We start from the raw sequence: 27,695 nt of genomic DNA on the forward strand, positions 1-27,695 counted from the left end.
GTGACACAGTGCTCTAAACCGAGACCCACAGGAAGCCGTTTTCCCTGGGGCACAGCCACAGAGCAAGATACCAGGTGGAAAGGAGTTCTGAGCTTCGGTCACATCCATGCATCTGTGTCCAGACCAGCCTTCTCACAGCCTCAGGGAGGGAACACTGTTACCCTTGGGGATAAAGGGCCAGTCATGATTTCTTTCTGAACTGTCCTGTAGGGCTGGATCCAAGTCATGCTCCTTTGATACTGAGGCTCAAGCAGAGAAGTTGCTCCTTCCATGACTGGTGTACAAGGGAAGAAAAAGGAAGAACCCTGGAGAGTCAGTAATAGCCTTCACTCCAAATCTGCCTTCCGAGACGCTGCTTCCCCCAGGCCCCATCTCAAATCTTTACCTGGTCCACGTCTCCAATACCAGGCATCGGACCCAAAAGGGGCCTCCCCCTGGCCCCCGCAGTGTTACCCTCACCTCAGAATAACAAAAATTGTAATGCTGCTGTGTTTTTTATCAACAGATAATCACATAATAGTCTGAAGTTGACAATTTTCCCAAGACCCAGACTAGAAATCCTACCCATTGTCACTTTATTACATGACACAGCAGAGACAGAATAAAAAGTGGATGAAAATACTCATTTACGTCAACTCTATTAAGGTATAGATGAGGAAACTGAAGCCCTAGGAATTCTATAAGAGTGAACACAAAGTCACTAGACTGAACCAGTCATTCTTCACGCAAAAATCTAGCTGCCTGCGAGAAATCTCCCCTTCAGTGGCATATTCCCTGGCTATGGAATAAACTTGTGCCTACAAAATGCCTTATTGCTATAAGCAAGTTGCACCGGGGAGCATAGAATACCCACCGTTGAAAAATCTGCACAAACCCAAAGCATGCCTAACACATATTACTTGAACCATTATCAACATACACTTGCCAGACAATCCACTAAGCTCATTTTCTTTCTTCTTTTACCCTCTTCTAGGTCAATAGGAAAGCACGAGCCTTAAGTTAAATCCCCTGTTATTTCGGACATACATGCCTCTACTTCATATCATTTCAATGTAGCCTATTTAACTGTAAATTACGGGTCCTATGAAGAGAGCTTTATTGCATTTCCCATTTGCAGTTGTTTACACTTTACTATCAATATTTTCCCACCAATATGCAATTCAGAGGCTGTTACACTGACACTAATGCTAATGGGTTATATTATGCTTCTGTTCCACTACAGTGCATGTTTCTTAAAAAACATAAAGAGCCCATTTTGCAGATGTTCATATAGCCTCACAGCACAGACTTGCTTATATTCCACACTGAAAATAAGCCTAGACATCCTCCCTCCCTCCAGCCAGCTGCAATTCAAAACTTTTGGAAATAGTTAAATTAATTGAGTCCTGAACCTTTCATTACCTATTCCTGGTCCAAATGAAGGACAGGCATCGGTAGACCTGTTGATGCAAATGAACAGCGTGCTTACAGCAACATCAAACCAAGCAGCAAACCAGAAGAGCAGATGTCTCCAGAAAGAACGAGTCCCAAGATTCCCATTACTGAATCGTCCAGTGCCGTGATGTCAGGACAGATCACAAAACGGAGCTGTAAAGAGTCAAAGCCATGGGGGCAGCACATCTGTCCCAGCAGCATAACTCAGCCCAAGACGTGGATGGGAGCACGACAGCTTGCTTCTAAAGGGAGAAGAATCCTCAGTGAAGGCAAAACAAACTTAATCTCCCCGGAGTCCAGCAGGAAGTCTAGAGAACGCCACATATTGATCTCCTCTCACAGCAAGGTACCTGTACTTCATCACCAGTAAACAGCCCTTGCGAGTCTTTTCAGGGACTCGAGGCAGCTAAGATAAGCACACATTTTCCCCTGGTCCTTTTATTTAAAAGTAACTTGTAGGTTAGAACATACACACACACATGCACACACACGCACACACACACACACTATAGGAAAACCATGAAAGCAGGATGTCCCAGTAGTCAGTTATAGGGCTAGCAAGCCTACCCACCACTGTTGAGCTTTGTTCTGGGTATTGACTGAATGTGAAACCTAAAGGCAAGTCTCTTCATCCTGCCCTGTCTCCCTGTCACCAGAGAGAAGCCCAGGCTGATAAAGCTGCCAAGGTTCCTCATGGGGGTCCCACAGAACTCCGTAATGAGCGCAAATGTACTTGCGATGAGAAGATGGTGCTGAAGTACTTGGAAACAAGATGAATGAATAAGAAACAGAAGAGACTTGGCAACACTGAAGAGGCTATGGAGACTTGGTCGTTCCGATTACGCCTCTGGAAAATGACACTTTAGTGCCAATTTTGAGTGGCTGAGCAAGAGTCCAAAGCCCCATGGGTGCTAGACTTATTGCCAGTTTTCATCTGCTTTTATGTTGGAGCTTAATGCACTTTTGCATTCATGCTCACAGCCTAGTCTCTTTTTTCCCTTTTTCTTTCTTTTCTCTTTTTTTTTTTCTTTTTAACAGTGCTTTACATGTTGTGGTGACTAATTTTAACACTCACATGTATATCCAAAACACAGCAAGCATAAAGAAAGGGTGTAGGGAATGGACTCGAGGTCACGGGGAGGGGGAAGGGTAAGCTGGAACGAAGAGAGAGAGTGGCATTGACACATATACACTACCAAATGTAAAATAGATAGCTAGTGGGAAGCAGCCGCGTAGCACAGGAGATCAGCTGGCTGCTTTGTGACCACCTAGAGGGGTGGGATAGGGAGGGTGGGAGGGAGACTCAAGAGGGAGGGGATATGGGGATATATGTATATGTAGCTGATTCACTTTGTTATACAGCAGAAACTAACACACCATTGTAAAGCAATTATAGTCCAATAAAGATGTTAAAAGAAAAAAGAAAGGGTCTAGGATCGAATGACATGTTATCATTTTGTTGGCTTGAAATAATTAAAGCAGTATCACAATAACTATTAGTCACCACTTTCGTCATTTGTTTATCTGGAATTATGCAAATGACAGAACCAAACCAGCCAGCTGAAATCTGTCTCCCGCTCCCTCCTCCACCCCCAAGCCCTAAAATTTCTGGCTTTCAAAATAGCTGCATTTAGAATTGTAGGATGATAGCCAAATAAAGCTAACATGTAGCATGGAAGGAGCACAAAGAACACCTACCTATTAGGATTTTTTCTCTCTCTTCTTTTTCTCGGGCTGTAAATGAAGTAGATCCAGGTTTTTATAGAGCCTATAGATGATACAGTTTGGAGGCCCTCTTTGAGAATGAGAATACACAAAGTTTTTCAAAAATATATATCCATGTCAACACATGGCTAGGGCCCCTCTCAGGAACTTGGACGGGCCCCCATGCATGACAGTCTCTGAAATGTAAAATAAATCTGTCTCCAGCCCTACGTAACAGGGCTGGCAGGGATATTTCCGTGCCACTCATTCTCCCTCACACAGCCCTGTAGCCTACTTACTAGGATCCTCTCCCACTTTTTTCCCATGATCCTTTCCCTTCTACCACTTTTTTTCTGGAACCTGGGCAATAGATGGATTCTCCAGGTATGTCAGAACACACACTATGAAACCTAATAAGGACCAGCCCTCTTTCCAGAAACTTCTAAGAAATGACTTTAAGGGAAAAAAAGACCAAGGACAATGAAATTTTTTTGACTTGAGTTTTTGAACTGTGCTTACTTTTCTGATCCAAATCCTAGAGGGGAGAAAATCAGAGCTCAGCCCGCACCAGTGACAATTAAAGAAACTCATCATCTAGAGATTATCATACTAAGTGAAGTAAGTCAGAGAAAGATAAATAGCACATGGTATCAGTGATATTTGTAAGACAGTAAGTCCTTATAAGTGGAATCTAAAAAAAAAAGTGATACAAATGAACTTATTTACAAACAGAAACAGACTCACAGACACAGAAAACAAATGTATGGTTACCAAAGGGGAAAGGTGGAGGGGGAGGGATAAATTAGGAGTATGGGATTAACACATACACACTACTATATATAAAATAAACAACAAGGACATACTGTATAGAACAGTGAACCATACTCAGTATCTTGTAATAATCTATAATGGAAAAGAATCTGAAAAAGAATAGATAGATAGATGGATAGCTGTAGCCTACTTACTAGGCTAACTGAATAACTGAAACACTGAATCACTTTGCTGTACACCTGAAGCTAACACAATATTATAAATTAACTATACTCCAATTTTTTAAAATGGTAATAAAAAAAGTCAGTTCCATCACAATCTATTCACATTGATTCCTAAGCACAATTTGACCAGGGACCTGGCACATTCTAATTATAATTAGATCAAGAAGTGAGTTAACAGCTTTAGCTGCCAGCACAAAAACCTGGAGAAGCCAGTCTGCACCCCTTGCAGTCAGCAACATTACCTATCTCTAGTGTCTGCTATCTCTCTGCATATAGAACAGCCACCCAGGGAAAAGCTGAGGAGGAAGTGCAAGGAAATGCAGCTGCTGTCAAAAAAGGGAGGCTGCAGTTTCTGCAGTCCCAGCAGTATACCTAGCCCGGGACCAACAAGGAGAGTAAGTTACTCAAACACTCCACAGAGAACCCCACACTCATTATAGCACAGGTCAGGAGATGGGCTGCCTTCTGGATGCAATCAGGGACACCAAGTGGCCAAGCTATGGACCTCCAAATCAGCACCTACACCACAAGTTCAGCATCAACACTACAATGTCAATATAGTTTTAGTCCACCCTGAAATTCAACCAACAGATGGAAAAATACTCTAAGATATTGGAGAACTGTTGGAGTGTTTAATGTTCTAGCTGAGGTATCCTATGCTAGGACTTCTGGGAGACTGAGATCATCTTCCCCAGCACCCTTCCCTCTCTCCCAAGCCCGCTCTCACTGTTCTTCCCAAGGCAGCAAGCTCAGCCACTGTTGACTCTTCCCCTTGCTACTCCCCACATCCAAACTGTTGTCAGACCCTGTCAATTCCATCTCTGATACATCCCTTGAATCTTTCTCCTTCCTTTCTATTTTCAGTGCATCTGCTTTCATTAGAACCCATATTAATTTTTTTCTGGATTGTGGCATTAGCCCCCTACTGGTTTCCCAATTTTCAAACTCTTATTCTCTAATTTGCCCTCAAATTGTCAGTAGATGTTTTCTGAAACACGGATCTATGTGCTTTGCTCTGTGTGTATATTTACAAAAGCTTTCGGTGGTTCCCCATTGGCTAAAAATAAAAATCCACTGTTTGTCATGACTGCAATCTACCTCTGCGACTCACCTTATACCACTCTCTCCTTTGCCCTCTCTGCTTTGGCCACACGAGGCTCTTTGTGTTTCCTTTTTTCTTTTCATCTCCATGCTTTTGCTGCCTTTCTGTTTGGAAAACCTCTCCTCTTCCTCAAAATCCAGCTTAAATGTAGTTTTTTTCTGAGTCTGCATCTGACCCACCCTGTTCCTAGCTGAGTTAATATGCCCTTCCCCTGGCCTCTCTTGTAGTATTTGTCAGTCTACCTTAAAAGATACTTATCTGTGGGCTTCCTTGGTGGCGCAGTGGTTGAGAGTCCGCCTGCCGATGAAGGGGACACGGGTTTGTGTCCTGGTCCGGGAGGATCCCGCATGCCGCGGAGCGGCTGGGCCCGTGAGCCATGGCCGCTGGGCCTGCGCGTCTGGAGCCTGTGCTCCGCAATGGGAGAGGCCACAGCGGTGACAGGCCCGCATACCACAAGAAAAAAACCAACTTCTGTCCCCCAAACACACTCCTGCTACTCCCAATCTGACTTACCCAGCTCAATTTTTTTCTTTTTTATGTAAAACTTACGAATGTCTACAAAACTAGATGATTTACATGTTTATATTTACTACTTATTAGAAATATAATCTCCTATCTTTTCCTATTACAATATGATCTCAACAAGGAAAAGTTGTTTGGTTTGCTGATATAGCTCAAGTACCTAGAAGTACCTAGCAAAGTTACATATCTTGAACGAATGCATGAATAAGTGAATGAATTTAAAATAAGGGATTTTCTCTATTTGTAAATGACCTCAAATTCTATGACTTATGAAAATATATAATTATGTTGAGGGCTGAATTTAATTCACAGGCACCATGAGTCAAACATATATAGAAGGTGCCTGGCATCTGAATCTCAGTGTGGTTTTGTTGTTCTCTGGACATTTTATGAAGAAAATTACATGCTATACAATAGCATACCAGTCAGTGATAAAAAGGTAAAAACTACGGATACATATAACAACATGGATGAGTCTCAAATGCACTAGGCTGAATGACAGAAGCTAGACCAAAAAAACCAAAAAAACAAAAAACAGTATATCCTGTAGGAGTCCTTTCATACAAAATTCTAGAAAATGCACACAATGGTAGAAAATAAGAGTGCTTGCCTGGGGAGGGATAATTGTAATGGGGCATGATAAAACCTTTGGGGGTGATGGAAATGTTCCATATCTTGATTGTGATGGTAGTTTCATGTGTTCATATACCTGTCATAGCTCATCAAATTGCCTACTTTATGTATGAGAAATTTATTGTACAAAATTCTACCTTAATAAACTTGTAAAAAAGAAAGGTAAAAATACATGCTCAAATGGTATTAATGAGTGTAAACATTATCAAAACTTTCAATATGAATCTCTGATAAATTTCAAGGATGTTCAACAATATTAAATGAAAAAATCATCAGGATAAAAATCATATACACATAATAATTACAACTATGTAACCATAAACAGCAAAACTATAGAAGAAAATATACCAAAATACTAACATTGGGATTCAACAATGATAATTTAATGTGCTTTATTTCCTTGTTTTTACTTATATGAGTTTTTAAATTTCCTCTAATAAGAATATATTAGTTTTGAAATAGAAAAAAATAGTTTAAAATCTACTTAATTCCTCTTGTACTCAAGCATCATTTCTAACCCATCTTTCTTGTCTCCACAGGACTAATCATCCTGAAATATTGCTTTCACTTCCCTGTTCAAGAACCTATAGAGGTGATAATTGTATAGATCTTAAAATGTTCTCACCACAAATTTAAAAATGTAATTATGTGAGGTGACGGATGTGTTAAATAACCTTATGTGGTCATCATTTTGCAACATATACATGTATCAGATCAACACCTTGTACACCTTAAATTTACACAATGTTATATGTGGATTATAACTCAGTAAAGCTGGGGGGAGGGGGAGGGAGGGGGAGAACCTACAGTAGCTTCCCATTGCCCAACATATCAAATCCAGTTCATGCCGGTGTCTGCAGCCCTATTATAACTTGTTTCCATCAGGTTGGAAGTAAACAGGATCATATCATATACTTTTTTTTTTTTTTCCATTTTTTTTTTATTAGTTTCTGCTTTATAACAAAGTGAATCAGTCATACATATACATCTGTTCCCACATCCCCTCCCTCATGCATCTCCCTCCCTCCCACCCTCCCTATCCCTCCCCTCCAGGCAGTCACAAAGCACCGAGCTGATCTCCCTGTGCTCTGCGGCTGCTTCCCACTATCTATCTAGCCTACGTTTGGTAGTGTATATATGTCCATGCCTCTCTTTCGCTTTGTCACAGCTTACCCTTCCCCCTCCCCATATCCTCAAGTCCATTCTCAAGTAGGTCTGTGTCTTTATTCCCGTTTTACCCCTAGGTTCTTCATGACATTTTTTTTTCTTATATTCCATATATATGTGTTAGCATACGGTATTTGTCTTTCTCTTTCTGACTTACTTCACTCTGTATGACAGACTCTAGGTCTATCCACCTCATTACAAAAAGCTCAGTTTCGTTTCTTTTTATGGCTGAGTAATATTCCATTGTATATATGTGCCACATCTTCTTTATCCATTCATCCGATGATGGACACTTAGGTTGTTTCCAGCTCCGGGCTATTGTGAATAGAGCTGCAATGAACATTTTGGTACATGTCTCTTTTTGAATTATGGTTTTCTCTGGGTATATGCCTAGTAGTGGGATTGCTGGATCATATGGTAGTTCTATTTTTAGTTTTTTAAGGAACCTCCATACTGTTCTCCATAGTGGCTGTACCAATTCACATTCCCACCAGCAGTGCAAGAGTGTTCCCTTTTCTCCACACCCTCTCCAGCATTTATTGTTTCTAGATTTCTTGATGATGGCCATTCTGACTGGTGTGAGATGATATCTCATTGTAGTTTTGATTTGCATTTCTCTAATGATTAATGATGTTGAGCATTCTTTCATGTGTTTGTTGGCAGTCTGTATATCTTCTTTGGAGAAATGCCTATTTAAGTCTTCTGCCCATTTTTGGATTGGGTTGTTTGTTTTTTTGCTATTGAGCTGCATGAGCTGTTTATAAATTTTGGAGATTAATCCTTTGTCAGTTGCTTCATTTGCAAATATTTTCTCCCATTCTGAGGGTTGTCTTTTGGTCTTGTTTATGGTTTCCTTTGCTGTGAAAAAGCTTTGAAGTTTCATTAGGTCCCATGTGTTTATCTTTGTTTTTATTTCCATTTCTCTAGGAGGTGGGTCCAAAAGGATCTTGCTGTGATTTATGTCATAGAGTGTTCTACCTATGTTTTCCTCTAAGAGTTTGATAGTTTCTGGCCTTACATTTAAGTCTTTAATCCATTTTGAGCTTATTTTTGTGTATGGTGTTAGGGAATGATCTAATCTCATACTTTTACATGTCCCTGTCCAGTTTTCCCAGCACCACTTATTGAAGAGGCTGTCCTTTCTCCACTGTACAGTCCTGCCTCCTTTATCAAAGATAAGTTGGCCATATGTGCGTGGGTTTATCTCTGGGCTTTCTATCCTGATCCACTGATCTATCTTTCTGTTTTTATGCCAGTACCACACTGTCTTAATTACTGTAGCTTTGTAGTATAGTCTGAAGTCAGGGAGCCTGATTCCTCCAGCTCCTTTTTTCGTTCTCAAGATTGCTTTGGCTATTCGGGGTCTTTTGTTTTTCCAAACAAATTTTGAAATTTTTTGTTCTAGTTCTGTGAAAAATGCCAGTGGTAGTTTGATAGGGATTGCATTGAATCTGTAGATTGCTTTGGGTAGTAGAGTCATTTTCACAATATTGATTCTTCCAATCCAGGAGCATGGTATATCTCTCCATCTGTTTGTATCATCTTTAATTTCTTTCATCAGTGTCTTATAATTTTCTGCATACAGGTCTTTTGTCTCCTTAGGTAGGTTTATTCCTAGATATTTTATTCTTTTTGTTGCAATGGTAAATGGGAGTGTTTTCTTGATTTCATTTTCAGATTTTTCATCATTAGTGTACAGGAATGCCAGAGATTTCTGTACATTAATTTTGTAACCTGCTACTTTACCAAATTCATTGATTAGCTCTAGTAGTTTTCTGGTAGCATCTTTAGGATTCTCTATGTATAGTATCATGTCATCTGCAAACAATGACAGCTTTACTTCTTCTTTTCCGATTTGGATTCCTTTTATTTCCTTTTCTTCTCTGATTGCTGTGGCTAAAACTTCCAAAACTAGGTTGAATAAGAGTGGTGAGAGTGGGCAACCTTGTCTTGTTCCTGATCTTAGTGGAAATGGTTTCAGTTTTTCACCATTGAGGACAATGTTGGCTGTGGGTTTGTCATATATGGCCTTTATTATGTTGAGGAAAGTTCCCTCTATGCCTACTTTCCAGAGGGTTTTTATCATAAATGGGTGTTGAATTTTGTCGAAAGCTTTCTCTGCATCTATTGAGATGATCATATGGTTTTTCTCCTTCAACTTGTTAATATGGTGTATCACATTGATTGATTTGCGTATATTGAAGAATCCTTGCATTCCTGGAATAAACCCCACTTGATCATGGTGTATGATCCTTTTAATGTGCTGTTGGATTCTGTTTGCTAGTATTTTGTTGAGGATTTTTGCATCTATGTTCATCAGTGATATTGGCCTGTAGTTTTCTTTCTTTGTGACATCCTTGCCTGGTTTTGGTATCAAGGTGATGGTGGCCTCGTAGAATGAGTTTGGGAGTGTTCCTTCCTCTGAAATTGTTTGGAAGAGTTTGAGAAGGATGGGTGTTAGCTCTTCTCTAAATGTTTGATAGAATTCGCCTGTGAAGCCATCTGGTCCTGGGCTTTTGTTTGATGGAAGATTTTTAATCACAGTTTCAATTTCAGTGCTTGTGATTGGTCTGCTCATATTTTCTATTTCTTCCTGATTCAGTCTTGGCAGGTTGTGCATTTCTAAGAATTTGTCCATTTCTTCCAGGTTGTCCATTTTATTGGCATAGAGTTGCTTGTAGTAATCTCTCATGATCTTTTGTATTTCTGCAGTGTCAGTTGTTACTTCTCCTTTTTCATTTCTAATTCTATTGATTTGAGTCTTCTCCCTTCTTTTCTTGATGAGTCTGGCTAATGGTTTGTCAATTTTGTTTATCTTCTCAAAGAACCAGCTTTTAGTTTGGTTGATCTTTGCTATCGTTTCCTTCATTTCTTTTTCATTTATTTCTGATCTGATCTTTATGATTTCTTTCCTTCTGCTAGCTTTGGGGGTTTTTTGTTCTTCTTTCTCTAATTGCTTTAGGTGCAGGGTCAGGTTGTTTACTCGAAATGTTTCCTGTTTCTTAAGGTGGGATTGTATTGCTATAAACTTCCCCCTTAGAACTGCTTTTGCTGCATCCCATAGGTTTTGGGTTGTCGTGTCTCCATTGTCATTTGTTTCTAGGTATTTTTTAATTTCCTCTTTGATTTCTTCAGTGATCACTTCGTTATTGAGTAGTGTATTGTTTAGCCTCCATGTGTTTGTATTTTTTACAGATCTTTTCCTGTAATTGATGTCTAGTCTCATAGCATTGTGGTCGGAAAAGATACTTGATACAATTTCAATTTTCTTAAATTTACCAAGGCTTGATTTGTGACCCAAGATATGATCTATCCTGGAGAATGTTCCATGAGCACTTGAGAAAAATGTGTATTCTGTTGTTTTTGGATGAAATGTCCTATAAATATCAACTAAGTCCATCTTGTTTAATGTATCATTTAAAGCTTGTGTTTCCTTATTTATTTTCATTTTGGACGATCTGTCCATTGGTGAAAGTGGGGTGTTAAAGTCCCCTACTATGATTGTGTTACTGTCGATTTCCCCTTTTATGGCTGTTAGTATTTGCCTTATGTATTGAGGTGCTCCTATGTTGGGTGCATAAATATTTACAATTGTTATATCTTCTTCTTGGATCGATCCCTTGATCATTATGTAGTGTCCTTCTTTGTCTCTTCTAATAGTCTTTATTTTAAAGTCTATTTTGTCTGATATAAGAATTGCTACTCCAGCTTTCTTTTGATTTCCATTTGCATGGAATATCTTTTTCCATCCCCTTACTTTCAGTCTGTATGTGTCTCTAGGTCTGAAGTGGGTCTCTTGTAGACAGCATATATATGGGTCTTGTTTTTGTATCCATTCAGCCACTCTGTGTCTTTTGGTGGGAGCATTTAGTCCATTTACATTTAAGGTAATTATTGATATGTATGTTCCTATTCCCATTTCCTTAATTGCTTTGGGTTCGTTATTGTAGGTATATTCCTTCTGTTGTGTTTCTTGCCTAGAGAAGTTCCTTTAGCATTTGTTGTAAAGCTGGTTTGGTGGTGCTGAACTCTCTCAGCTTTTGCTTGTCTGTAAAGGTTTTAATTTCTCCATCAAATCTGAATGAGATCCTTGCTGGGTAGAGTAATCTTGGCTGCAGGTTTCTCTCCTTCATCACTTTAAGTATGTCCTGCCACTCCCTTCTGGCTTGTAGAGTTTCTGCTGAGAGATCAGCTGTTAACCTGATGGGGATTCCCTTGTGTGTTATTTGTTGTTTTTCCCTTGCTGCTTTTAATATGATTTCTTTGTGTTTAATTTTTGACAGTTTGATTAATATGTGTCTTGGTGTATTTCTCCTTGGATTTATTCTGTATGGGACTCTCTGTGCCTCCTGGACTTGATTAACTATCTCCTTTCCCATATTGGGGAAGTTTTCAACTATAATCTCTTCAAATATTTTCTCAGTCCCTTTCTTTTTCTCTTCTTCTTCTGGAACCCCTATAATTCGAATGTTGGTGCGTTTAATGTTGTCCCAGAGGTCTCTGAGACTGTCCTCTGTTCTTTTCATTCTTTTTTCTTTATTTTGCTCTGCATCAGTTATTTCCACTATTTTATCTTCCACCTCACTTATCCGTTCTTCTGCCTCAGTTATTCTGCTATTGATCCCATCTAGAGTATTTTTTATTTCATGTATTGTGTTTTTAATCGATGCTTGATTCATCTTTAGTTCTTCTAGGTCCTTGTTAACTGTTTCTTGCATTTTGTCTATTCTATTTCCAAGATTTTGGATCATCTTTACCATCATTATTCTGAATTCTTTTTCAGGTAGACTGCCTATTACCTCTTCATTTGTTAGGTCTGGTAGGTTTTTATCTTGCTCCTTCACCTGCTGTGTGTTTTTCTGTCTTCTCATTTTGCTTATGTTACTGTGTTTGGGGTCTCCTTTTTGCAGGCTGCAGATTCGTATTCCCGTTGTTTTTCGTGTCTGACCCCAGTGGCTAAGGTTGTTTCAGTAGGTTGTATAGGCTTCCTGGTGGGGGGGAGTAATGCCTGTGTTCTGGTGGTTGAGGCTCGATCTTGTCTTTCTGGTGGACAGGTCCACGTCTGGTGGTGTGTTTTGAGGTGCCTATGGCCTTATTATGTTTTTAGGTAGCTTCTCTGCTAATGGGTGGGGTTGTGTTCCTGCCTTGCTAGTTGCTTGGCATAGGGTGACCAGCACTGTAGCTTGCTGGTCGTTGACTGAAGCTGGGTGCTGGTGTTGGGATGGAGATCTCTGGGAGATTTTCGCTGCTTGATATTATGTGGAGCTGGGAGGTCTCTTGTGGACCCGTGTCCTGAAGTTGGCTCTCCCACTTCCGAGGCACAGCACTGGCTCCTGGCTGCAGCACCAAGAGCCGAGGAATCTTGAGGGGCTCTAGCCTTACCCCTTCTTCATGCTTCGGCGGTGGCCGCCGGTCTCTCTCAGCTCCCGGGACTCCACCTAGAGCCTCCAGGATTGTCAGGCTCCCCGGTGAAACCCGCTGTGGGCAGCGGCCGAGGCACCGGGCCACAAGGAACACCGCCTGCGACGCCCGCCGCTCACCGGACCCACCGTGTGCTCGACGCGCGAGCGAACAACACCGCGAGCGGCCGCCGCCGCCCCCCCCATATCATATACTTTAAACTTAATTTTTAAAACCTCAGATACATAAATGTTGGATTGTCTACCAGTTTACCAGTGGCAGCCAGGCATTAGAACTCAATATTTTCCTCTTTTAGAAGTATAATCCAGGACAGTACTGGCTTTTTGCTGGCTTTCTCTTTTTTTCCCCTCACGGTATTCTTTAAAGTAAGAAATACTAGGCAGTTATATTTTAAAAGGATGTTCATTATATATTTAAATATATCCCTAAACAATATTTAGGTTTGAAATTTCATGTTATTAAAAGGAAAAAGATATCGGGCTTCTCTGGTGTCTCAGTGGTTAAGAATCCTCCTGCCAATGCAGGGGACACGGGTTCGATCCCTGGGCCGGGAAGATCTGCGGAGCAACTAAGCCCGTGCGCCACAACTACTGAGCCTGAGCTCTAGAGCCCACGAGCCACAACTACTGAAGCCCGCACGCCTAGAGCCCATGTTCTGCAACAAGATAAACCAATGCAATGAGAGGTCTGTGCACCACAACGAAGAGTAGTCCCGGCTCGACGGAGCTAGAGAAAGCCAGCACACAGCAACAGAAGACCCAACACAGCCATAAATAAATAAATAAATAAATAAATAAATAAATAAATAAAAGTTTTAAAGGATATAATTAGGGTCAGAAATTTCCACCTTCATATAGAAGACCTATTTTGGGATTAGATAGTGATAACCTCTAGAGCCTTGTGTACATAGAGGTCTCAAATATCAAAAGTGACTTTCTTTCAAATGTCCACCATACGTTGCTCCAACTAAGTGTGTTGAGTTTAGCTAACAGTGAAAAATCACCTTCTTTAATAAAGCAATTAAAATATAACATTATTATATTGATAATATAACATGATAATATAACATTATCATTCTAGAAAAAGAACTCCCTGGAAGTTCTTTTTTACAAAGTCACTTTCTTGGACATGATGTTCTACTACAGGAAAACATTTCTTAAAATATGGAAATCTTTTCAGCAAAGAAATTGCTGCTACATATTTGCTAAAAAGTGGCCAGTCTGTTTATCCCTATCTAAAATTCCTCTGTGGTGCAAAATGTTAATGTCATAACTAATCAATGAATAAATTAAACCAATGGATGAGCACTGATTTAATAAGAAGCTGTATCAGTTAGAGTTCAATCAGAGAAGCAGAACCACAATGAATGGTACAGAATAAGAAATTGATTGTAGAGATGAAAACCTAGGCAACTGTGCTAGTGGCTGCTTCTGCCTCTGGTGTTGGGCCTGAAGTCAGTAGGGAGGGCAGGTAGTGCAGAAGGAAACAGAGGTGTGACGTGGGGGAGAGCAAAAACAAGCTGGAAGCTGTGAGAACAAAACAGAATTTACAAGAACTGGGACCCTCATTTCTCTCACCACCTCCATCCTGGATGCTGTGCGTGACATGCAGGATTAATAGGCATCCTTCGCCACAGAGCCCAAGATAGGATTCAGAGAACCTGAAGGAGGGTGTGGGGAGAGGAAAGGAGAGAGGAAGCACGGAGCTGACCTGGCTGCTGCCTGACACCAACCAGGTAAGCAGTTCAGCAACAGTATCTGGACCTACACTGACACCTGGTTATTGCTGCACTTCCACCTTCTGAATCTCGGTCACATTTCTCTTTTGGTTAACACTAACCATGCCGGAACTATATCAGAAGAATTCTGGGGAACACAGTTCTGGCTTACTTAGGTTGACAGGGAACAAGCCACCATAGAAACAAACTCCTGAGCCCATATTCTCCCCCCTTGCTCCTTACAATTCTTTTTTTTTCAATTTTTTTAAATTGACGTATAGTTGATTTACGTCGTTGTGTTAGTTTCAGGTGTAAAGCAAAGTGATTCAGTTATACATATACATATATCTATTCTTTTTCAGATTCTTTTCCATTATAGGTTATTACAAGATATTGAATATAGTTCTCTGTGCTATACAACAGGACCTTGTTGTTCATCTATTTTATATAAAGTAGTGTGTATCTGTTAATCCCAAACTCCTAATTTATCCCCTCTACCCCCTTTCCCCTTTGGTAAACATAAGTTTTTTTTAATATCTGTGAGTCTGTTTCTGTTTTGTAAATAACTTCATTTGTATCATACTTTAGAGTACATATATAAGTGATATTATATGGTATTTGTCTTTCTCTGTCTGACCTACTTCACTTAGTATGATAATCTCTAGGACCCTCCATGTTGCTGCAAAATGATAGTTCCAAGAGCCTGTGGCATAAAACTAAGCTTCTCAGAAGTAGGAAGGTATCACTCTTGGCCCCTAATTTCCCTAAATTTACGAGACCTGAAGTCACCCTTGGTCTGGAAGATCAATCACACGGAGACTGGAAGAGCCAATGAAGATGCTGGTCAAAGAATTCTAAGGTAAGATCTTAACAAATAACTATCTGACTTAGAATATAAGCTTCCAGAGGGAAAGGAAGCTGCTATAAACCATATGCTGAGCAGCACCTAAGCTCTCTGATGAATAAAATAGAGGACCCACATCCTGTAGAAAGTTGATGCCATCTTACAAGGCAATTGCTAATTTATTCCTCCCAAAGCCATGATATCAATTACTGCCACGTCCCACCCAGGAAGAGAAGTTCAAGTCCATCATCATCTTTCCTATGGGTCACTCTATTTTCATCACAAAATACATATCATGCCAACATGTCTTTTGACTCTTTTGACTGTAAAGACCAAGAACCCTTATTATGTCACATCATGAAATAAAGGGTGCATTATAAAAATGCACACAGATGGAAGAAAAAGTTGTCACCATGATTCTCCATCTCTTTCTCAGGGACCTTCAGCAATATGTGATGTCTCAGATTCTCTGTATATTTGTTCCCTTCTCATCCCCACCAAGCAGCTCTCTCAGTTGACTCTGTCAAAGTCATCACATGGTTCTGGTTTGCTCCAGTCAACTCTTAACTCATGCCTTCATTCCATTTTCAGCTTCCCTGGTAGCTGGAAAATTTTCTCCATGCTTCTAATTTCAAGTTCTTAAGAGGAAAATCACCTAATTCAACTCCTCTTTGGAAACAGAGACACAGGTCAAACATCACTGCCCAGACTACGCAATGGCTTCTCTTGGGTAATATACCTGCTCTGAGGTCCACATAAGACCAGGAAGCCGACTTGAGAGGCAACAAAATGGAAAAGGATCAAATCATTTAAATGTGGCTTGACAGGCAAGAGTATCTCTGAACCAGGCAGTTTCCCCTAGAATGAGGTGTGAGCAGGGCAGGTCTTAGAAGTTTAACCCATCTAGGAGTGTTAGTAATGGCTTGCCAAGGAGAAATGGAGGTGATCTCAGTATGATGAATTTCTTACGTTAAATTCTTCTGACATTTACAATATCACATTAAGTCCAGTATAATATCATTGAGATCGAAAAAGTTGATATCCGTGAAAGTGCATTGAAAAGTACTTAACACCACATAAATGTGAGAGCTGTTATCATCAGGAATTCAAAGCTTTTATTCACTCCTTTAATAGATGGTTCCTACTATGTGCAGGCACTGCTCTATTTACTGGGGAAAATCAGTCACCATTTTTCAAATTCCAAGTACACCAATGCTGTGAAAGCACATGTCTTTTTAAAGCAATTAAATGATTTTATTTCTTTTCAGATGAAATCTGAATGGCTAATCACAGTTACTTATCAGCTCCTGAAACCTAAATAGCAGAAATGGCCAGTCCTCGAGTGAGATCTCCAAGGAAAACAGCATGTTACAGGAAGTATATTGCTAATTCAATGAAGTGGCACACACTGCTTTGTGTCATTGCTGAACGGATGTCCCAGTACAGCATCGGGAAACCCTCCTGCTGACAACAGCATATTTCAAGGAACTTTAAAACCAACTTCACAATCCCCTCCTGGGACCCAGATATTCCATGGTTCATATATTAGAAGCAGGAATAGATATAGTCTGAGCAGATCCTTTTGTGTATATACACATTTCTGCCTGCCAGATTCTTCCTAGAATATTAACACTAGGCTTTAACTTTGGGATTTTTTTCTCTTCTTTTTTTTTTTTTTTTTTTTTTACTTTATTCCCCTCAAACACTATGTAGCTTTGCTAGATCATACTGAACAGCTGCAACATGCTACCCAGTGGGATTGCTGAAATTTTTGGCAATTGCTGAAATGACTCTGTGTAGACACATATTCGCATATGTGGAGATGATAGAAAAATTGTTTAAGAACCAGGGGACCCATCGGAATGAAAGATGCCAGCTAAGTGGTAAACATTATTATTTCATCTGAAAGAAGAACAAGGCAGAGAAAAATAATTTTTGGTAAGGCTAAAAATGTCTCAGAAGTATTGTATTAATTATTATTACAAAAGTTCATCAGGAACCTCCAAGCTCAGCAAACTCGACCAGAAATCCATTTCCCTTCTGACTGTCTTTCAGGCAATACTAGTGTGCTTGCTCCTAATTACTTCAATTAAAAGTACTATATAGGAGCTTCCCTGGTGGCGCAGTGGTAGAGAGTCTGCCTGCCGATGCAGGGGACACAGGTTCGTGCCCCGGTCCGGGAGGATCCCGCATGCCGCGGAGCGGCTGGGCCCGTGAGCCATGGCCGCTGAGCCTGTGCTCCGCAACAGGAGAGGACACAACAGTGAGAGGCCCACGTACTGGGAAAAAAAAAAAAAAGTACTTTATAGGGACTTCCCTGGTGGTCCAGTGGTAAAGAATCCACCTTGCAATGCAAGGACGAGGGTTCGATCCCTGGTCAGGGAACTAAGATCCCACATGCCGCAGGGCAACTAAGCCTGCACGCCACAGCTACTGAGCTTCCGCACCTCAACTAGAGCCCATGTGCCACAAATTACAGAGTCCATGGGCTCTGGAACCCTCGCGCCACAACTAGAGAGAAGCCTGCACACCACAAGTCACCACAAGGAAAGATCCCGCATGCCTCAACGAAGATCCTGCATGCCGCAACTAAGACCCAACACAGCCAAAAATAAATAAAATGAAATAAATAATGATCTCTTTTAAAAAAGTACTTTATAATAAAATGTTGTCATTTCTCTTCCTCAGACCTTAGAACTATGGGGATACTTGTCAAATTGTTCTTTCACACTCCCAAATGAGATTTTTCTTCTCAGTACAATGAACTGTTTTATCCTGCTTTCTACTTATAAGGACTCAAGAAAAATAAGTGACCTTTCTGAGTTACTGAGGGAAGGTTTTATATGTTTTGTATGTTTGTTTGTTTGTTAAAGAGTACGAGCAGGAACAGTTAATACACGATAGATTCTTCTTCTGTGTACAGTCTTTTTATTGCCAGGGGCTGTCAAACACACTCAAACTCATATATCTGGCAAAAATCATCAGGATGCAGAAATCGTGTCATCAAGGAACCAGTCTCCCTCCTCTCTGAGATGGACTACTTCACTGTTTCAATCACATCTGTAACATGAGTTAATGTTCAGCAGCAAGAAAACATTTGTCCTTTGAATGAGGGACTCCACTAACTGAGTTGTGCCTCAGATTCCTGACAGAAAATGTGGAATCGCTGGTAATGACAATCACTGACTGTGGCAAAGTTGACTTGTTTAATTACCCTCTGCTGAACTGAAGTCTGTATGAAGCATCTCACAAACAGAGATTGCTTGGGAGTGACAGGAAAAGAGACACACTTGCACTTGCCAACTTCACAGAACATAGTTCTCATTTGAGTAAATTGGGATTTCACCCTATTTTCCATCATTTTCTCCCATTAAAACTGTAACACTAGCCATTTAGATGTGTTTACAAAACTACCATTTCTACTGGAGCTATAGATCACTATGTCTTCCCTTTTTCCATATTGAAATAGCTCTGCTCAGGGTAAAATCTCCTACCCATGGTTCACATGAGATAAATCTTTGAAGGACAGCAATGATGGCAGCACCTAGAGTCAGGATATTAATTGCCTGTATCTTATCAAAAGAACCTAGTGTTATTTAATCTCAGATATCTGCTAGGTGCAGTTTCAAATTTTTCTCCCTATGTGTTTGTAATCATGGTGGTCCAGAGAGGTATGTTATATAGGCATTGAATAACAAGGAAATTCACAACAGATGGAAAACCCTAGTGAATCAGCTCCTCAGACTCAAATGACTTTACTTCTGTGCTGGGCTTTGAGAAGAAGTGTGGTGCAATGGAAAAAAAGTGGACTTTGGTTCAGGCCTGGGTGGGTTTGAATCCCTGCATGTTATTCGTCTCTCAGTACCTTATCTTTCTCACTTGTAAAGACAGTCTTATCTCACCTGATTGTTACAGGGGTTAAATGCCCATACGACATAGAGTAAGTCCCCTACATACGAACAAGTTCCGTTAGGAGTGTGTTTGTAAGTCCAATTTGTTCGTAAGTCCAACAAAGTTACCCTAGGTACCCAACTAACACAATCAGCTATATTGTACTGTACTGTAATTGGTTTCTAATACTTTTCACACAAATAATACATAAAAAAACAAACACAAAAATTAAAGAAAACATTTTAAATCTTACCCTTCAGCAGCTTGAAACGTACAGTAGTACAGTACAGCAGCTGGCATACAGGGGCTGGCATGCACATTCACATCTTTGAAAGTTCTCAACTTGAAGGTTCACTTGTAGGGGACTTATTGTACTGCTCTACAGACAATAAAAGTTCAATAAAAATGACCGCTTTTGGGCAAAGTCATCAAATTCCACATAGAAGATTGGTAAAAGTATTACAAAAGGTAAATGTCTCCTCAGCACTCTAAATCTCAAATTTCTACATAATTTTCCCATTTTTCAGTACTAACCTTATCTTAAATTTGTAGATTCCCAGCGATTGCATGGTGACTCACTCTCCCCTCTTAAAGTTTCTCCAACAGACTGAGATATTAGTGACGTATATGTGGTGCCATTCCCAGAAGCATTTGCATTTTTATAGAAAGATATTTGAAAGATCATTTGACCCAGAGGAAAAATTAGAGATATATAAGGACAGGAAATGTATCTGCAGGCTTTTCCATCATCTGATTCCACACAGATGCCTGTGCAACCAAAGCCACGTTTCCTCTTCCTTGTTAACTGAAGCTGGATTTTGATAGAAGGGGGATGTACCCTGCCGAGGGCAATAAGCAGCAAATTGTCTAAGTAGTCATGCCAATGCTATTCCCATTTGCTAATTAAAGTTTTAAGAGTAGGCATGTGACCTAGTTTTGGCCAATGAAGCATAAGGGGCAGTCTCCTAGTGGTTTCAGGAGGGAAACAATTTTTCCCCCAGGAATGATTCCCCCCCTTAAAGGAAAAGGTACTTTTGTTCTTGTCCCCTTTCTCCTTGCTCAGAACATTATTATATAAAGACGTTAGCTTATAGCTTTGGTAGCCATTGCATTACCATTAGGGAGACAACGCCAACATAGAGACAATGGTGGATTAGGTAGAGTAGAAGCCTGGATTGTTGGTGACAGCACTGACCTACTACACTAACTCTGGAATTTCCTACTGATTATGTGAGGTTAGTAAATCACACATATATACTTTCAGTCAGGTATTCTGTTCTTTGCAGCCAAGCATATCCGAATTTATAGACACTCTAATATTTTGCCGTCCTTAGAGACCTCAAGAGAAATCACAAAGATAAGAACAAAGTCTAAGGGATTAAGAGCTAAAATAGAATTTTTAGCCCTCCCAAGATGAAGGAAGCCAGGCATATAGCTCTGGCTCTAAGAGAATGCTTCCCTGCCTTTAAGGTGGAAGCAAGTTGATCTCAATTTTACAAGTGACTGGAAAATCTCTGTGAGGGCAGGAACCTTGTCTTATTTACATCTTTAGCTCCTGGCACATCGCCCAGCACATAGTAGGCAACTGAGAAACACTGGTTGAAAGGCTGTATGAACGTGGTGGAGTGATTCAGCTCGCTTGTCATAGCTTTCTACTGCTCTGGATTGTGAGGACCTACAAAGCTCTCTACAAAAATTTGATTTGGAAATAAAGCCAGAAAACAAGAATGGCTTTCTGTGCTCCATCTTTCTGTTGCATACTCTGCTCTATACTGCAGACCCACACCATAAATGCTTAGCCTCCCCAGTGCCCCAGACAAAGCTGTGATTTTCTTCTAATTCTCTATTTTTAAAAAGCCCAAGACTATCAGTGTGCTTGTGTTTCTTTGTGTTGACCGTAGGTTCTGATGCTGTTGCCAGTTCCCCCCTCACACTGTCACATTTTCTGTTCCCTTATTCTTTCAACTATTTCAGGGGGGAAAATGCTAATTACCATGGGCTTAATAGCAGTTCTGAACTGCACCAGAACACAGAGGTCTCACAAATACCTGTCACCGCAGAAGTTTCAATTACCATAATTCCATTCCTAATTCAAATTACCATAATTGCTCTCCATTAATGCAACTCTCTTAAAGCTGAAACATCACAGAAGAAGCTGGCATTCACATTAGCTCAGCTGACTACTTGCAAAAATAAACAGTGTCTGTCCATTTTGCAAATAAGATGATGTTAGCGTGCACAAATATACGTATCGGTGTTCTGAGTTCATAAAAACCATCATATTATATTTTGACTATTCTGTCCACATTTGCAAAAACTGAAAACCATCCATATCTTCCTTCCTCTCTTCTATTCTGGATTGAAGGGTAAGAGCTGCTCTTCTGATTGTTTCAGCATTTACCAAAAGAAAATTCAGCCTGTCAGATCCTTTCATGCTTGTTTTTTCTCATTTACTGGGATGGGAACCACTTCCCAAAGTTCACTTGGTTGAATATCAGTGCTATGTCATCAATGGACTGTCCCTGGCATTTTACCAGGAAACAATAATTTTGTAATTTGAAGTATAGGCAATTCTTCATACTTGAACTCTGAGAAACTGCCAGAGGGGGGATGGAAGAGCAAAAGGTGACATTATAAGTTGGACTATCAAACTATTTGGTTCCAGGGAAGCAACTATAACAATCCTTTAATTCAACAAGTGAAAAGTGAAGCACTCTTCAATAAGTTTACCTAAATCCATTGCTTAAATGATAATACATTTCCAAAATGTCTAAACAAGCACAATAAAAAGTTCGTTTTAAATTCTCAGCAAATTATCAAAGCCATTGCTACTTCTCAGTCCTGCAGAGTCTCTCTGTGGTATCCGGTAGTTCGGTCAGATACTCAAGAACCACAGTAGCTTTGAGGGTGAAAATTCTGCATCTCCAAATACCACAGGCACCTTTAGGATTAGCTCCAGGCTGCACCAATGTAGATCTGTTCCCTGAAGACAGGGAACAGGAAAGTTCCACTGGAGACTCTGAAGGGCTCAGAGCGAGTTCACCTCATTACCTACATCCAGTCAAGAAAAGGATCCAGGGGTGGAGTCGCAGTATCACAGCTACACCCTGGAGGCTTCTCTCATGTCCTGTGCTCCCAAGTATTTTGACAGATATTTAGGTTATTGCTGCATTTTGTTCCTCAAAGTGAGGTAGAAAATAAACTCCATTTGTACCAAAGACATCACAATACCAGACAGATTTCTGTCAACAAGGGGGCAGTCTCAGGATGATTGAAAATGAAAAAGCAAACAAACCAAAACCCCTAAAAAAACATATTAAAGGAAATTTATGGGGACAGTATACTGTTAGACCATCATATTTTCTAATATAGTTCAAAAAATGTTCTATGAGCACCGGGACCACCTACAATAGTATGTGGCAAATGGGAGATGTTTGTGGAATGAATGAGTGAATGAGTGAATGAATGGAGTGAATAAGTAAATTATCAATGCTTTTATAATGTGGAAATGTCTACTCTGCTGGCTCCATCTGCCTATCATAAGAATAGGATTCATAAATACCCAAGGATGCAAGAAAGGTCTCTGAGGAATCAACACTATAAAAGTCATTTACTTGGAACTTTGCAGGCCAAAGTACATCTAAAAATGTACTGAATACATACATATATATATATATATATATATATATGATACCATACAAGTTGTGTATATATATATACATATATACATGTACCATATAATTGTATAATTATATACCATACAAATTGTGTATATAATTGTATACCATACAAATATCAGGTGTTATTTATAAACTATATATATAGAGAGAAGTGTGTGTATGAGAATGTGTACCAGGCTGTGTGCTAGTTTCTTTCATGTACATAATCTCATTCATCCTGTTTTCCTCTCTCCTGTCTTTCCCTCTCTGTTATTCCCTCAATGTATATTTCCTTTTGACTCACTTTTGACTATTTCTCTTTACTTTTCTTTTTTTATTTGCCTTTTTGTTTAATTAAAATTAATAAAAACTGAAGAATATTTTTTTGTATTTTTCAGTTATTGAATTAAAGTGTAGGTTTGCAATGTTTAATTTTTTAAAGTAGGCAATTTCAATATTTTAAATGAGTTCTCAGTAAAAATCTGCATATGATTAGTTTTGCTTTTTCAGGAAACCAGAAGACATTGAGTTTAATTTTTTTCCATAATTTTTTTTATTGAGGTATAAACATTGAGTTTCATTTTTAAAATTACAAAATGTCCTCCTTCTGAGTTGGAAAGTAAACAGAATTACTGTAACTCAGACTCTTACCACCTCTCCCTTCAACGTTTCCAACGTCTCTTGAATCATATGTACACCTTTGGTTCCTCCCCAAGCCCACATTACAGTGTCATCCACCAGCAATACATTAATGTTCAGGCAATGAGGCAAAAAACCCAACCAGACTCTGGAGCTCTGAACTCTAGTCTGAGTCCAATCACTTTCCAGCCATGTACATTTAGAGAGATTGCTTGGGATGAGCAAGGTGTATTTTAATGGTCTCAAAAATAAAATGGGGACAGAAATAAATACCTATTCTACTGAATTGACAGGATTGTTATGAAACTCAAATAAAGTAATGTAAGCAATAGTGTTTTGTAGCATGTAAAACACCATACAAATATCAGGTGTTATTAAGCTTTAAGCTTCAGATGTATTGCCTTTAAATGGTAGAGCATAGCAGTGAAAGCACAGGCTTTGGAGCCAGACTATCACTCATTAGCTATATGACTTTGACCATAAAGACCTGTGCCTCAGTTTCCACCTCTGCAAAAAGAGAAGAACAATTGTACTTATAGTGTTATTATGAGGACTAAATAACTTACTATTATATAAAGCACTTAAAATGGTCCCTGACCCAGAGTGCTATATAAGTATTTGCTATTATTTCCATTATTGTTAATATTACTCTAGCTCAATATTGTATTGTGATTTTCCTGCCTGACATTCATAGCTGTCCTTTTCTCTCTTCTACACTTTCCCTTCTCCTCCCAAGCACAGACCAGCCCTGCTTTGGCTAGACCAGTCTCCCTAGTGCCCTGCACCATGCGTTGAATCCTGAACCATGCCCTGTTCATTTAGTATCACTTATAGAAAATGCCCTTTTCTCTCCTATCTACCCATTAATCAAATCCAGTTCAAGTCCCACCTCCTCAACCACCTGAACAATTCCCTTCCCTTTCTCTGAACTACAACGGCGGTTTCAATCCAGACGGTTCACCTGAACTTTCAATCACTTATTTCCTTGCACTGCTACTTATAGTTTATAATCTTTTGTCTTCTTCACCCACAAGGGCACTTCTCCCTTCTGCTGAGAAGATTCTAAAGACTGCGGTCCACTTCCTTGGCCACTTGACTCTCAGGGCCAGTTAGTCTTGCCTTGAAGTACTTCAAGATTGAGTGGGGAAGAAGAGCCCTCTCCTTTTTGGCACAGAGGTGTTAGCTGTGAGCCCAAAGCTACCAAGAGCCACGGCCCCAAACCCAGGTAAAAGCCAGTGTGAGAGCTTCCCTGGTGGCGCAGTGGCTGAGAGTCCGCCTGCCGAGGCAGGGGACACGGGTTCGTGCCCCGGTCCGGGAGGATCCCACATGCCACGGAGCAGCTGGGCCCGTGAGCCGTGGCCGCTGGGCCTGTGCGTCCGGAGCCTGTGCTCCACAACGGGAGAGGCTACAACAGTGAGAGGTCCGTGTACCGCAAAAAAAAAAAAACAAAAAAAACGCCAGTGTGAGAGAATGAAAGAAACAGAAAGAGGCAGAGATGAGAGCTGGAAAGTGAGAATCTACTTCCCGGTTCCAAATGTCCCTGAGGCTAACTCTACCTGTCCTCTGTACCTTGGTTACTGGATTACAGATGTCAATAAAGTTCCCTCTTATGCTTTAACCAATTTAACTTTTAAAAGCCTGGTATGGATACTGGCAAATATAATATCTTTTCCTATTGACAAGCCTCTGTCCCATAGCTGGGCTATTTTCAGCTTTCATTATATGACTTGTCCTTGTTCATTATCCATATACCACTGAAGAGCAACAAAAGTAAGTGATTCATTGCTGACACATGGCATTTCTCGAGCAGCCATTAATTAGCAAAACAGCACTCAAACATAAATTGTTAAGGGGTGTCAGCAAATAAAACTGTAATCAGAATTTTTTTCTCCCTTCTTGTGTATGCACCTTTGTGAATTGCACTAGGCAATTTCCAACTTTAATTTAAAGCTTATCAGGGAAACCAAGTATTACATTAATCTCTGAGAACTGGGTCTGAGTGTGCTTGGCCCTCTCCAGTCTCTCTTCCAGAAACAAGAGACCTGAGTCATAGCACATTCATTTTTCCCAGCCTACTGGGAGTCTCAGATCCCAGTACCCAAGGACTGCAAAGCTGAGCCTTGTCTCATGTTTAAGAAATAGAAAGAATAACAACTGATCACACACTGTGTACCAGGCGCAGGGCACGTCAGGGGAAATATAAGAATGAATAATGTGAGACTTCACTGGTGGTCCAGTGGGTAAGACCCTGTGCTCCCAATGCAGGGGGCCCAGGTTCGATCCCTGGTCTGGGAACTAGATCCCACATGCACGCCGCAACTAAAGATCCTGCATGCCACAACTAAAAAAAAAAAAAAAAAAAATCCTGCATGCCGCAACTAAGACCAGGCGCAGCCCTAATTAATTAATTAATTAATTTGGGGGTAAAAGAATGAATAATGTAATTCATGCCTGAGTCATCGTCATTGTCAGCTTCTCCCCCAACACCCATTGTGTTTGGACTTCACTGATTTGGTGTCTTCCAACTTCCATCACTAGTATGTACACCTCTGAGCCTGAGAAATTCTTCTAGAACAATACTCTTTCATAGCACAAAAGCCAGAAGTGCTGAGAAATTAACACCTCTGATGCCTCTTCCACTTTCCATCCCTCCACTCCTACTCCTTGACCCTCACCCCCTCCCCAGCAGCCCTCAACCTTTGAGTAACAGGAGGTGTATAAATACTCAGCTCCCATGACACCTGAGGAGCATAAGGCGAGACACATGGGTGGCCCACTACAATCGACTTATTGATGGACATTTTATTGGCCTCCTCTCCTTTGCTCTATTACTTTTCCACCTCCTGTTGGTGTTCCCTGTATATCTCCCTGGGGAAAAACAAAAACAAAACAACCACTATTTGCATTCAAATCTTTATTTCCTGGTCTTCTTCCAGGGTAACCCAAACTGAGACAATGCCCTTAAAGAACTTATGCTCTAGTAGAAAAGACCAGGCTGCAAATAATATTCCTTTAACAAAGGAGTAAGGACTGTGAAAACAGAAAATTCCTTGTGACTTCAAAAGCTTTGTCTCCAACCACAGGATTCACAGCAAATAGAAATCATATAACAGGGCTTCAGGCAGGGGAGGCTGCAGACCTTGCCTTTCACTTCTGCTGTTATTAATGTCTCCCTCCCTTCTGCCATACTGGTCGCTTTTCCCTGTGACCAGGTTGCCAGCTTCTTAAAGAAATCCCACTTTTAGGGGATAGAGTTAAGTGGCAGGCTTTCCCATGAATTCACTGAAAAAGATAATTGTTTAGTGATATTCTAGTACATACTTCCCTAAGATAAAATACTTTTAAAAACTAGACCTGACATAGGTAACATGGCAAAGGATCTATGAGCAAAGAACTTTAATCTCTGCCTTGTCTACCTTTCAAAGTAGGGCACTTTTTAAACCATTATTTATTTATTTGTTTATTTGTTTATTTATTTATTTATTTATTTATTGTGGTACACGGGCTTCTCACTGCTGTGGCCTCTCCCATTGCGGAGCACAGGCTCCGGACGTGCAGGCTCAGCGGCCATGGCTCACAGGCCCAACCGCTCTGCGGCATGTGGGATCCTCCCGGACCGGGGCACGAACCTGTGTCCCCTGCATCAGCAGGCGGACTATCAACCACTGCGCAACCAGGGAAGCCCCATTTTTTAAGTTGAAGTATAGTTAATTGACAATGTTGTGTTTAGCTTCAGGTGTACAACTGAAAGTGCTTCAGTTTTATATTTATAATATTGGGCGGCCAAAAAGTTCGTTCGGGCTTCTCTGTAAGATGTTATAGAAAAACCCGAATGAACTTTTTGGCCAACTCAGTAAATATATTTTTTCAGATTTTTTTCGTTATACGTTATTACAAGACATTGAATGTAGTTCCCTGTGCTCTACAGTAGGTCTTTCTTGTTTATCTACTTTATACATCGTAGTGT

This window comes from Mesoplodon densirostris, chromosome 11, assembly GCF_025265405.1.
Source record: "Mesoplodon densirostris isolate mMesDen1 chromosome 11, mMesDen1 primary haplotype, whole genome shotgun sequence".
NCBI lineage: Eukaryota > Metazoa > Chordata > Mammalia > Artiodactyla > Ziphiidae > Mesoplodon > Mesoplodon densirostris.